The sequence below is a fragment of the Salmo salar genome, chromosome ssa24 (assembly GCF_905237065.1).
Source record: "Salmo salar chromosome ssa24, Ssal_v3.1, whole genome shotgun sequence".
In the NCBI taxonomy this organism is placed as follows: Eukaryota; Metazoa; Chordata; class Actinopteri; order Salmoniformes; family Salmonidae; genus Salmo; species Salmo salar.
This window is the reverse complement of record NC_059465.1, coordinates 1779817-1791137: the sequence shown is the minus strand read 5'-3', so window position 1 is coordinate 1791137 and position 11321 is coordinate 1779817.

The following is an 11321-nucleotide window of genomic DNA, read 5'->3' as shown; positions in this document are numbered from 1 at the left end:
TGTATTTCAAGGCCTACCTTCAAACTCACTGCCTCTGCTTGACATCATGGGAAAATCAAAAGAAATCAGCCAAGACCTCAGAAAAGAAATTGTAGACCTCCACAAGTCTGGTTCATCCTTGGTAGCAAATTCCAAACACCTGAAGGTACCACGTTCATCTGTACAAACAATAGTACACAAGTATAAACACCATGGGACCACGCAGCCATCATACTGCTCAGGAAAGAGACGTGTTTTGTCTCCTAGAGATTAATGTACTTTGGTGCGAAAAGTGCAAATCAATCCCAGAACAACAGCAAAGGACCTTGTGAAGATGCTGGAGGAAACAGGTACAAAACTATCTAAATCCACAGTAAAACGAGTCCTATATTGACATAACCTGAAAGGCCACTCAGCAAGGAAGAGGCCACTGCTCCAAAACCACCATAAAAAAGCCAGACTACGGTTTGCAATTGCGCATGGGGACAAAGATCGTACTTTTTGGAGAAATGTCCTCTGGTCTGATGAAACAAAAATAGAACTGTTTGGCCATAATGATCATTGTTATGTTTGGAGGAAAAAGGGGGAGTCTTGCAAACTGAAGAACACCATCCCAACCATGAAGCATGGGGCTGGCAGCAACATGTTGTGGGGGTGCTTTGCTGCAGGAGGGACTGATGCACTTCACAAAATAGATGGCATCATGAGGCAGGAAAATTATGTGGATATATTGAAGCAACATCTCAAGACATCAGTCAGGAAGTTAAAGCTTGGTTGCAAATGCGTCTTCCAAATGGACAATGACCCAAGCATACTTCCAAAGTTGTTGCAATATGGCTTAAGGACAACAAAGTCAAGGTATTGGAGTGGCCATCACAAAGCCCTGACCTCAATCTCATAGAAAATATGTGGGTATAACAGAAAAAGTTTGTGCGAGCAAGGAGGCCTACAAACCTGACTCAGTTACACCAGCTCTGTCAGGAGGAATGGGCCAAAATTCACCAAACTTATTGTGGGAAGCTTGTGGAAGGCTACCCAAAACGTTTGACCCAAGTTAAACGCCTTCCCTGTAGCTCAGTTGGTAGAGCATGGTGTTTGCAACACCAGCAAGGTGTGTGCAAGGCCAGGGTTGTGGGTTTGATTCCCAGAGGGGGCCAGTACATTTTTTTAAAAATGTTTCTACAAACTGTAGTATAACTTTTTTGACTTTTCGTCTGGACTAAGTAAGCACGCGCGTAGCGGATTTGGATAGTGAACCTAACGCGCGAACAAAATGGATTATTTGAAAATAAATATGAACTTTATCGAACATTTATTGTGGAGCTGGGATTCCTGGGAGTGCCTTCTGATGAAGATAATCAAAGGTAAGTGAATATTTATAACGTAATTTCTTAGTTTTATTGACTCCAAGATGGCAGGTTTCTGTTTGCTAGTTGTTAGTGTCATCTGGGCTGTACTCAGATTATTGCAAATTGTGCTTTCGCCGTGAACCTTTCTTGAAATCTGACAAAGCGATTACATTTAGGAGAAGTGTATCTATAATTCTGTGCATAACACTTCTATATTGATCAATGTTTACGATGAGAATTTTCGTACTATGTGTGCTCATTGTGCTCATTCACCGGGAGGTTTGGAGGGAAAACATTTCTCAACATTACGCGCCAATGTAAAATGTTGTTTTTGGATATAAATATGAACTTTTGTTGTGTAACATAATGTCCTAGGAGTGTCATCTGATGAAGATCGTCAAAGGTTAGTGCTTCATTTAGCTGTGTTTTGGGTTTTTGTGATGCAGATAGTTACTTGGAAAATGGCTGTGTGGTGTTTCTTGTGAAGTTTATGTCCTAACATAATCTAATTTTATGCTTTCGCCGTAAAGCCTTTTTGAAATCGGACAATGTGGTTAGATTAACGAGAAGTTTATGTTTAAAATGGTGTAAAATAGTTGATTGTTTGAGAAAATGGATTTTAGCTGTTTTAAATTTGTCGCTCTGATTTTCCACTGGCTGTTGTCAAAATCAATCCCGTTAACGGGATGAGAACAGGAAGGGGTCCCATAGAGGTTAAAATAAACTAAATATGATATTTGTGAGTTATTGTAAATAAGAATAGAATATGTTTCTAAACACTTCTAAATGAATGTAGCTGCTGCCATGATTACCGATAGTGCTGAATGAATCGTCAATAATGATGAGTGAGAAAGTTAGTGACTCCAACATGTACCAAAAGTAATGTAATTTCTTAACGGTTCCCCCGATATGGATACAAATATCCTCCAAATGAATGGGGACATTCTGCACTTTAACCTCAGTCAATGTATCATTTAAAATACAAAGTGCTGGAGTACAGAGCCCCCCCCCAAAAAAAAATAGCACTGTCCCAAGCTCACTGTGGAAGTATAGGGTAATTTTTCTGCCTATAAAAGTGGGGATGTTTGGGAAAAAATTGCTTTTTGTGCATATGGAACATTTCTCGGATGTTTTATTTCAGCTCATAAAACATGGGATCAACACTTGTTGCGTTTATATTTTTGTTTTAGTATAAATATATAATAACAGATGCTGGCCTTCTAGACAGAGTTCCTCTGTCCAGTGTCTGTGTTCTTCTGCCCATCTTAATCTTTTATGTTTATTGGCCAGTCTGAGATATGGAATTTTCTTTGCAACTCTGGAGTTGTCTCTTCACTGTTGACGTTGAGACTGGTGTTTTGCGGGTACTATTTAATGACACTGCCAGTTGAGGACTTGTGAGGCGTCTGTTTCTCAAACTAGACACTCTAATTTACTTGTCCTCTTGCTCAGTTTTGCACCAGGGCCTCCCACTCCTTTTTCTATTCTGGTTAGAGCCAGTTTGTGCTGTTCTGTGAAGGGAGTAGTACACAGCGTTGTACCAGATCTTCAGTTTCTTGGCAATTTCTCGCATGGGATAGCCTTCATTTCTCAGAACAAGAATAGACTGCGAGTTTCAGGAGAAAGTTCTTTGTTTCTGGCCATTTTGAGCCTGTAATTGAACCCACAAAAGCTGATGCTCCAGATACTCAACTAGTCTAAAGAAGGCCAGTTTTATTAATTCTTTAATCAGAACAACAGTTTTCAGCTGTGCTAACATAATTGCAAAAGGATTTTCTAATGATCAATTGGCCTTTTAAAATTATAAACTTGGATTAGCTAACACAACATGCCATTGGAACACAGGAGTGATGGTTGCTGATAATGGGCCTCTGTACGCCTATGTAGATATTCCATTAAAAATCAGCTGTTTCCAGCTACAATAGTCATTTACAACATGAACAATGTCTACACAGTATTTCTGATCAATTTGATGTTATTTTAATGGACAAAAAATGTGCTTTTCTTTCAAAAACAAGGACATTTCTAAGTGACCCCAAACTTTTGAATGGCAGTGTACATAGATACACTAGCCTATTAGCCACTGTCACGTCCTGACCAGTAGAGGGAGCAATTGTATTAGTTTTGGTCAGGACGTGGCAGGGTTATTGTGTGTTAAGTGTTGTGTTGGTGATTGGCCTCCCAATTGAAGGCAGGGGTGTTGAGTTGCCTTTGATTGGGAGTCCTATATAGTAGTGTGTGTTTTTCTTTGGGTTGTGGGTAGTTGTTTTTGCACTGCGTTTGTTAGCCTGCAAAACTGTTCCTGTTGTCGTGAGTACTGTTTATTGTTTTCCCTGTGGATGCTTTGTGTGTTTTCATTAAAAGAATATCAGTATCCACATACCCGCTGCGATTTGGTCTATTCAACACGGCTACACCTGTGACAGCCACATTATGACTGACTTTGCCCTTGCTAGTCTAATTGTATTGACATTCCCAGCCTTAGTTACATTTGTCTGTTCTTGTCCAAAATATTGAGCAATTGAAACTGAAACAGTGCACACCGAATGGAGGCAGTAAACAATGTACCAGGCCAGCTGTGATAACAATATTTTTTTGGACCACCAAGAAATGTATTGGTGAATTATATTAGTCATGCATTGAACTGCATCTATCTATTCTGCCAACAATACCTTTGTGTATGTCATGGAATGTTGAGTCAAATATAACCAATTTTTTACACCTCTAATGAAGTTGGGTTTTGTAGCATAAACTGGGAATTTGATTTGTTTTTCTGATATTATGATTGTCTGTTTGTTTCATATCTGCAAAGTAGTTAAAACACTGTCAGTTCTGTCACGTCCTGATCTGTTTCACCTGTCCTTGTGATTGTCTCCACCCCCCCCAGGTGTCGCTGATTTTTTTTCCCCCAGTGTTTTGACCCTTGCCTGTTTCTGGACTCTGTACCCACCTGCCTGCCTTGACCAGGAGCCTGTCTGCCACTCTGTACCTCCTGGACTGTGATCTGGTTTTGACTTTTTGCCTGTCCATGGCCATTCTCTTGCCTACTCCTTTTGGAGTAGGCAACATTGTAAGACTCCAACCATCTGCCTCCTGTGTCTGCATCTGAGTCTCGCCTTGTGTCATGATATCGTTCCACTTTAAAACAGTTAGAGTTTAATGGCTGTGACAGGCGAACTGAGGATGGATCAACAACATTGTAGGTACTCCACAATACTAACCTAATTGACAGAGTGAAAAGAAAGAAGCCTGTACAGAATACAAATATTCCTAAACATGACTGCTGTTTGTAACAAGGCACTAAAGTTATACTGCAAAATAATTGGCAAAGCAATTCACTTTTTCACCTGAATACAAAGTGTATTGTTTGGGGCAAATCCAACACATTACTGAGTGCCGCTCTCCATATTTTCAAACATAGGGGTGGCTGAACCATGTTATGGTATTATTGTAATCAAGGCCTAGGGAGTTTTTCAGGATAAAAAAGAAATGGAATGGAGCTAAGCACAGGGGAAATCCTAGAGGAGAACCTGGTTACAAATATTGAAATTTACATGGTTTTTAGAGTGAAGTACATCGGAAAAAAGCAAAAGAAAACTGGAAGACTGAATAGGAGAAAAAACAAGCAACAAACAAAGAAGATAGGCTTTTGAAAAATAACTATTTTTCATAAAATTGTAGTTATCTTAGCAAGCTGAATTGTTTACCAGTTGCTAAGCAGTTGCTAGGGACTCTTTTGGAAGAAGCTAGCTAGCTAACGAAGAACAACAAAGAATATCTAGTTAACAGAAGAAAAGAAAGAGAAAATCAGGACAGAAGAAAAAGGATATCAAAGTGAAACAGTTCTCTAAAGACACAGGAGACAATAATACAAGAAACAACACTTCTGTAGCTTGTCAACTATGTGTCTGTCTATCCCTGTTCTCTCCTCTCTGCACAGGCCATACAAACGCTTCACACCGCGTGGCCGCTGCCACTCTAACCTGGTGGTCCCAGAGCGCACGACCCACGTGGAGTTCCAGGTCTCCGGCAGCCTCTGGAACTGCCGGTCTGCAGCCAACAAGGCTGAGTTCATCTCAGCCTATGCTACCCTCCAGTCCCTAGACTTCCTGGCGCTGACGGAAACATGGATTACCACAGATAACACTGCTACTCCTACTGCTCTCTCTTCGTCTGCCCACGTGTTCTCGCATACCCCTAGAGCATCGAGCCAGCGGGGTGGTGGCACTGGAATCCTCATCTCTCCCAAGTGGACATTCTCTCTTTCTCCCCTGACCCATCTTTCTATCTCCTCATTTGAATTCCATGCTGTCACAGTTACCAGCCCTTTCAAGCTTAACATCCATATCATTTATCGCCCTCCAGGTTCCCTTGGAGAGTTCATCAATGAGCTTGACGCCTTGATAAGTTCCTTTCCTGAGGATGGCTCACCTCTCACAGTTCTGGGACACTTTAACCTCCCCACGTCTACCTTTGACTCATTCCTCTCTGCCTCCTTCTTTCCACTCCTCTCCTCTTTTGACCTCACCCTCTCACCTTCCCCCCCTACTCACAAGGCAGGCAATACGCTTGACCTCATCTTTACTAGATGCTGTTCTTCCACTAATCTCATTGCAACTCCCCTCCAAATCTCCGACCACTACCTTGTATCCTTTTCCCTCTTGCTCTCATCCAACACTTCTCACTCTGCCCCTACTCGGATGGTATTGCGCCGTCCCAACCTTCGCTCTCTCTCTCCCGCTACTCTCTCCTCTTCCATCCTATCATCTCTTCCCTCTGCTCAAACCTTCTCCAACCTATCTCCTGATTCTGCCTCCTCAACCCTCCTCTCCTCCCTTTCTGCATCCTTTGATTTTCTCTGTCCCCTATCCTCCAGGCCGGCTCGGTCCTCCCCTCCTGCTCCGTGGCTCGACGACTCACTACGAGCTCACAGAACAAGGCTCCGGGCAGCCGAGCGGAAATGGAGGAAAACTCGCCTCCCCTGCGGACCTGGCATCCTTTCACTCACTCCTCTCTACATTCTCCTCTTCTGTCTCTGCTGCTAAAGCCACTTTCTACCACTCTAAATTCCAAGCATCTGCCTCTAACCCTAGGAAGCTCTTTGCTACCTTCTCCTCCCTCCTGAATCCTCCTCCCCCTCCCCCCCTCCTCCCTCTCTGCGGATGACTTCGTCAACCATTTTGAAAAGAAGGTTGACGATATCCGATCCTCGTTTGCTAAGTCAAACGACACCGCTGGTCCTGCTCACACTGCCCTACCCTGTGCTTTGACCTCTTTCTCCCCTCTCTCTCCAGATGAAATCTCGCGTCTTGTGATGGCCGGCCGCCCAACAACCTGCCCACTTCACCCTATCCCCTCCTCTCTTCTCCAGACCATTTCCGGAGACCTTCTCCCCTTCCTCACCTCGCTCATCAACTCATCCTTGACCGCTGGCTACGTCCCTTCCGTCTTCAAGAGAGCGAGAGTTGCACCCCTTCTGAAAAAACCTACACTCGATCCCTCCGATGTCAACAACTACAGACCAGTATCCCTTCTTTCTTTTCTCTCAAACTCTTGAACGTGCCGTCCTTGGCCAGCTCTCCTGCTATCTCTCTGAATGACCTTCTTGATCCTAATCAGTCAGGTTTTAAGACTGGGCATTCAACTGAGACTGCTCTTCTCTGTGTCACGGAGGCTCTCCGCACTGCTAAAGCTAACTCTCTCTCCTCTGCTCTCATCCTTCTAGACCTATCTGCTGCCTTTGATACTGTGAACCATCAGATCCTCCTCTCCACCCTCTCCGAGTTGGGCATCTCCGGCGCGGCCCACGCTTGGATTGCGTCCTACCTGACAGGTCGCTCCTACCAGGTGGCGTGGCGAGAATCTGTCTCCGCACCATGCGCTCTCACCACTGGTGTCCCCCAGGGCTCTGTTCTAGGCCCTCTCCTATTCTCGCTATACAACAAGTCACTTGGCTCTGTCATATCCTCACATGGTCTCTCCTATCATTGCTATGCAGACGACACACAATTAATCTTCTCCTTTCCCCCTTCTGATAACCAGGCGGCGAATCGCATCTCTGCATGTCTGTCAGACATATCAGTGTGGATGACGGATCACCAGCTCAAGCTGAACCTCGGCAAGATGGAGCTGCTCTTCCTCCCGGGGAAGCACTGCCCGTTCCATGATCTCGCCATCACGGTTGACAACTCCCTTGTGTCCTCCTCCCAGAGTGCTAAGAACCTTGGCGTGATCCTGGACAACACCCTGTCGTTCTCCACTAACATCAAGGCGGTGACCCGATCCTGTAGGTTCATGCTCTACAACATTCGCAGAGTACGACCCTGCTTCACACAGGAAGCGGCGCAGGTCCTAATCCAGGCACTTGTCATCTCCCGTCTGGATTACTGCAACTCGCTGTTGGCTGGGCTCCCTGCCTGTGCCATTAAACCCCTACAACTCATCCAGAACGCCGCAGCCCGTCTGGTGTTCAACCTTCCCAAGTTCTCTCACGTCACCCCGCTCCTCCGCTCTCTCCACTGGCTTCCAGTTGATGCTCGCATCCGCTACAAGACCATGGTGATTGCCTACGGAGCTGTGAAGGGAACGGCACCTCCATACCTTCAGGCTCTGATCAGGCCCTACACCCAAACAAGGGCACTGCGTTCATCCACCACTGGCCTGCTGGCCCCCCTACCTCTGAGGAAGCACAGTTCCCGCTCAGCCCAGTCAAAACTGTTCGCTGCTCTGGCACCCCAATGGTGGAACAAGCTCCCTCACGACGCCAGGACAGCGGAGTCAATCACCACCTTCCGGAGACACCTGAAACCCCACCTCTTTAAGGAATACCTAGGATAGGATAAAGTAATCCTTCTAACCCCCCCTCCCCCCCTTAAAAGATTTAGATGCACTATTGTAAAGTGGTTGTTCCACTGGATATCATAAGGTGAATGCACCATTTTGTAAGTCGCTCTGGATAAGAGTGTCTGCTAAATGACTGAAATGTAATGTAAATGTTTCCACCAAAAATGTCTAAAAACATGTTTTCATTTAGTCATTATGGGTGAGGGGGAAAAAAATCTATTTAATACATTTTTTGAATTCAGGCTGTTACACAACAGAATGTGGAATAAGTCAATGGGTGTGACTACTGAAGGCACTATCTATGGCAGCAAATAGTTAAACATGTCAGCAAGTATTCAGTAACATACACAGCTGGCTGTATAGTAACAGTGTCAGCTTACATATTTTTACTAACAATCACCAAAATGAACTAGACAGTCAGGGAGAATATAATTTATTGAATGTCATGGCTTGGGGCCCCCATTCATCTTGTTATGTTTGAGTCACTCAACATAAGAACATGGCATAAACAAACTCATACTTTAAAATGACTAAAACCAAATCGGAACTGTGTAGACATGATAATGGAACTGTATCAGTGGAGGCTGCTGAGGGGTAGACGGCTCATAATGTCTGGAACGGAGCGAATGGAATGGTACCATTCCGCTCCAGCCATTACCACGAGCACGTTCTCCCCAATTAAGGTGCCACCAGCCTCCTGTGACCTACACTATATTCAGACAGTTTCTTGACTGTCCAGCTCCCTAACAATCACTAGACAGGACAAGAGTCTACGAAGGGAAGAATGGCTTATAATGTCCGGAAAAGAGCAAATGGAATGGCTTCAAACACCTGGAAACCATGCGTTTGATGTATTTGATACCATTCCACCTATTCTGCGTGGTCATTACCATGAGCTCGTTCTCCCCAATTAAGGTGCCACCAACCTCCTGTGACAGTCAGGGAGCATAAAAAATAAAACATTTTGATGGCCAGGAAATATTTTTTAAAAATCAGTACCGTCGCCCAGACCTCGTTGAGGACCGAATGCGTCCCCCCGAGCCAAATGAGTTCTACACCCCCGATGCAATCAGTGCTGTGTGTATATATGTGTTTTGTATGTTGTAAGGTGATGCCCACTGGGTTGTGTGTAGCCTACGTATCATGTCAACAAATATCAAACCTGTTGGATTTATAGAAAATATGTCAAAGAAGGTGTGCAAATTCGAAGTGAAGCGAGAGGGTGACAAATGTGTTCAAATATTCACGAACACGTGTAAATACACACATGCACGGATGCATGAGTACACACACCGATAACAAACATAGCAATTGTCATGTGAATCACACAAACTCTTCTCTCTATCCCAGAGTCAATAGTCAGCACACTGTCATGGGGAAAGCATCTCCCTCCAGTTGGGGGTGTGTGGGGCCCCTTAATTGCTTTATGTAATAATACACTGCAGTGCTGCTAAACCCTGCCTTCCCCATCATCTCCTTTCTTCATTAAAACACAACGTCAGCACCCCGCTAACAAAGAGACAATTCACAGAGAGGAGAAGAGGCCTGGTTTGTGCGTACAGAGAGCAGTGCAGTGCGCAAATCGTAGGCTACACATTCAAATGACTCTTTTTTTCTGTAAAAATAGTAACTCATAAATAGTAACTGTTGTTGACACTTTTTCTGTCAGGGATCAAAAGCAGAAGAGACAGGAAGGGGGGAGGGAGAGAGATGGAAAGATACAGCTTTGACACAATGTAGATACTTTTATTTGTTTTCAGACGTACAATATGTCCAACTCCAAAATAGTCTAGGCTGGAAGTCAATTGATCCCAGTATATAAATAGTAATATCTTTGTTTACAAATAACGGTATGTTCACATCTTATTCTTTCTGGTAGTAGTAGTATGGTTTTACAGTACCTAAAACCTTGCTGTAATTTTATTTGACCATGGGAAAAATAACTGCTATGTAAAAACATTAACCTTTAGCTTTTACTCTTCATAGACAACGATTCATAATAATGAACTCTAGCTCTGCATTGTGTCTTTAAATGGATTTCACTTTTCAAACAGTTCATGACAGAATATTTGAGGTTTTGAAGTGTTAAGCATTCTGAGACGGCGCTAGCCTCAGTCGGATCGCCCCTTGGACGGATCTGCCCCGGGGCAAACACTGACTTTGAAGTGTAGATTAGGGGGAGTTATTTCAATAGGCCCTAATTCCACAGTGAACGCATACGCACACTCTGTGGGATGAATGCTGAAATCGTCTGGGGGGATGGTAGGAGGGAAGTGGAGTCTTCAGAGAAAGAGAGGCCCTGTTGCACTGAGGTTCTCTCTTTGTGTGTGTGCGCCTCAGTTGGGGCACCTGAACCTTTTAAGGCTTGCAGAAACAGGTATGATCTCAGGGGGGAAATGAGTGTTAGAAGTCATTTGAATCATCTTCACAGTAATCATCATTCCTCAGAATAATAAACTATTATTAGTATGAGAGGAGATATTCTGAAGATAAAGTAGATGGTCATTTGTGCTACCCTGATGAAGACAGCTTGGCTATCAAAATGTTGGCTATAAAATGATTGCATCTGAGCACCTAGTGTACAGCGCTCTTTTTCTTTTTCAAGTAATATGTGCTCACACACACACATACACACACACACACTGCACCCCCGCCAACACACACAGACAAGGAAACAAACAAATAAGAACTAAAACAAAAGTGTTGTTCTGAACAACAAATGAGGCCAACCTAGATCGGTCCGGTCCGCCAGTGTGTTTTGTTAAAAGAGAAACTTAATCCAACAACAGAACTAAACAGACTGGCATATTTGCTAACAATCTTGGCTGTGAGTAATGTGCTGTGTGGGATATTAAGGTCAACCCTGATCAATCAAACCTTCACTTATTTTAACTAACTGAAGTTTGAAGCAGCAAATCAATGCCTGACCACTTAAATGTTCTGTAGTTAAGTTCAAAGAGCCGCTGCGTGAAGGAGTTTAACAGGTAGTGACATGTTGAGGGGAAAGTGGATGTGGAAGTGAGCCTGGGAACGAGGGGGAAAGGTAAAGAACCCTGAGGAACACAGAGCATGAGAAAGCACGCAGACCATCTGTGACACAGTCTCTCCCGCTCCTCCATCTCTCACAGTTGCCATTTTCTTTCTCCATTC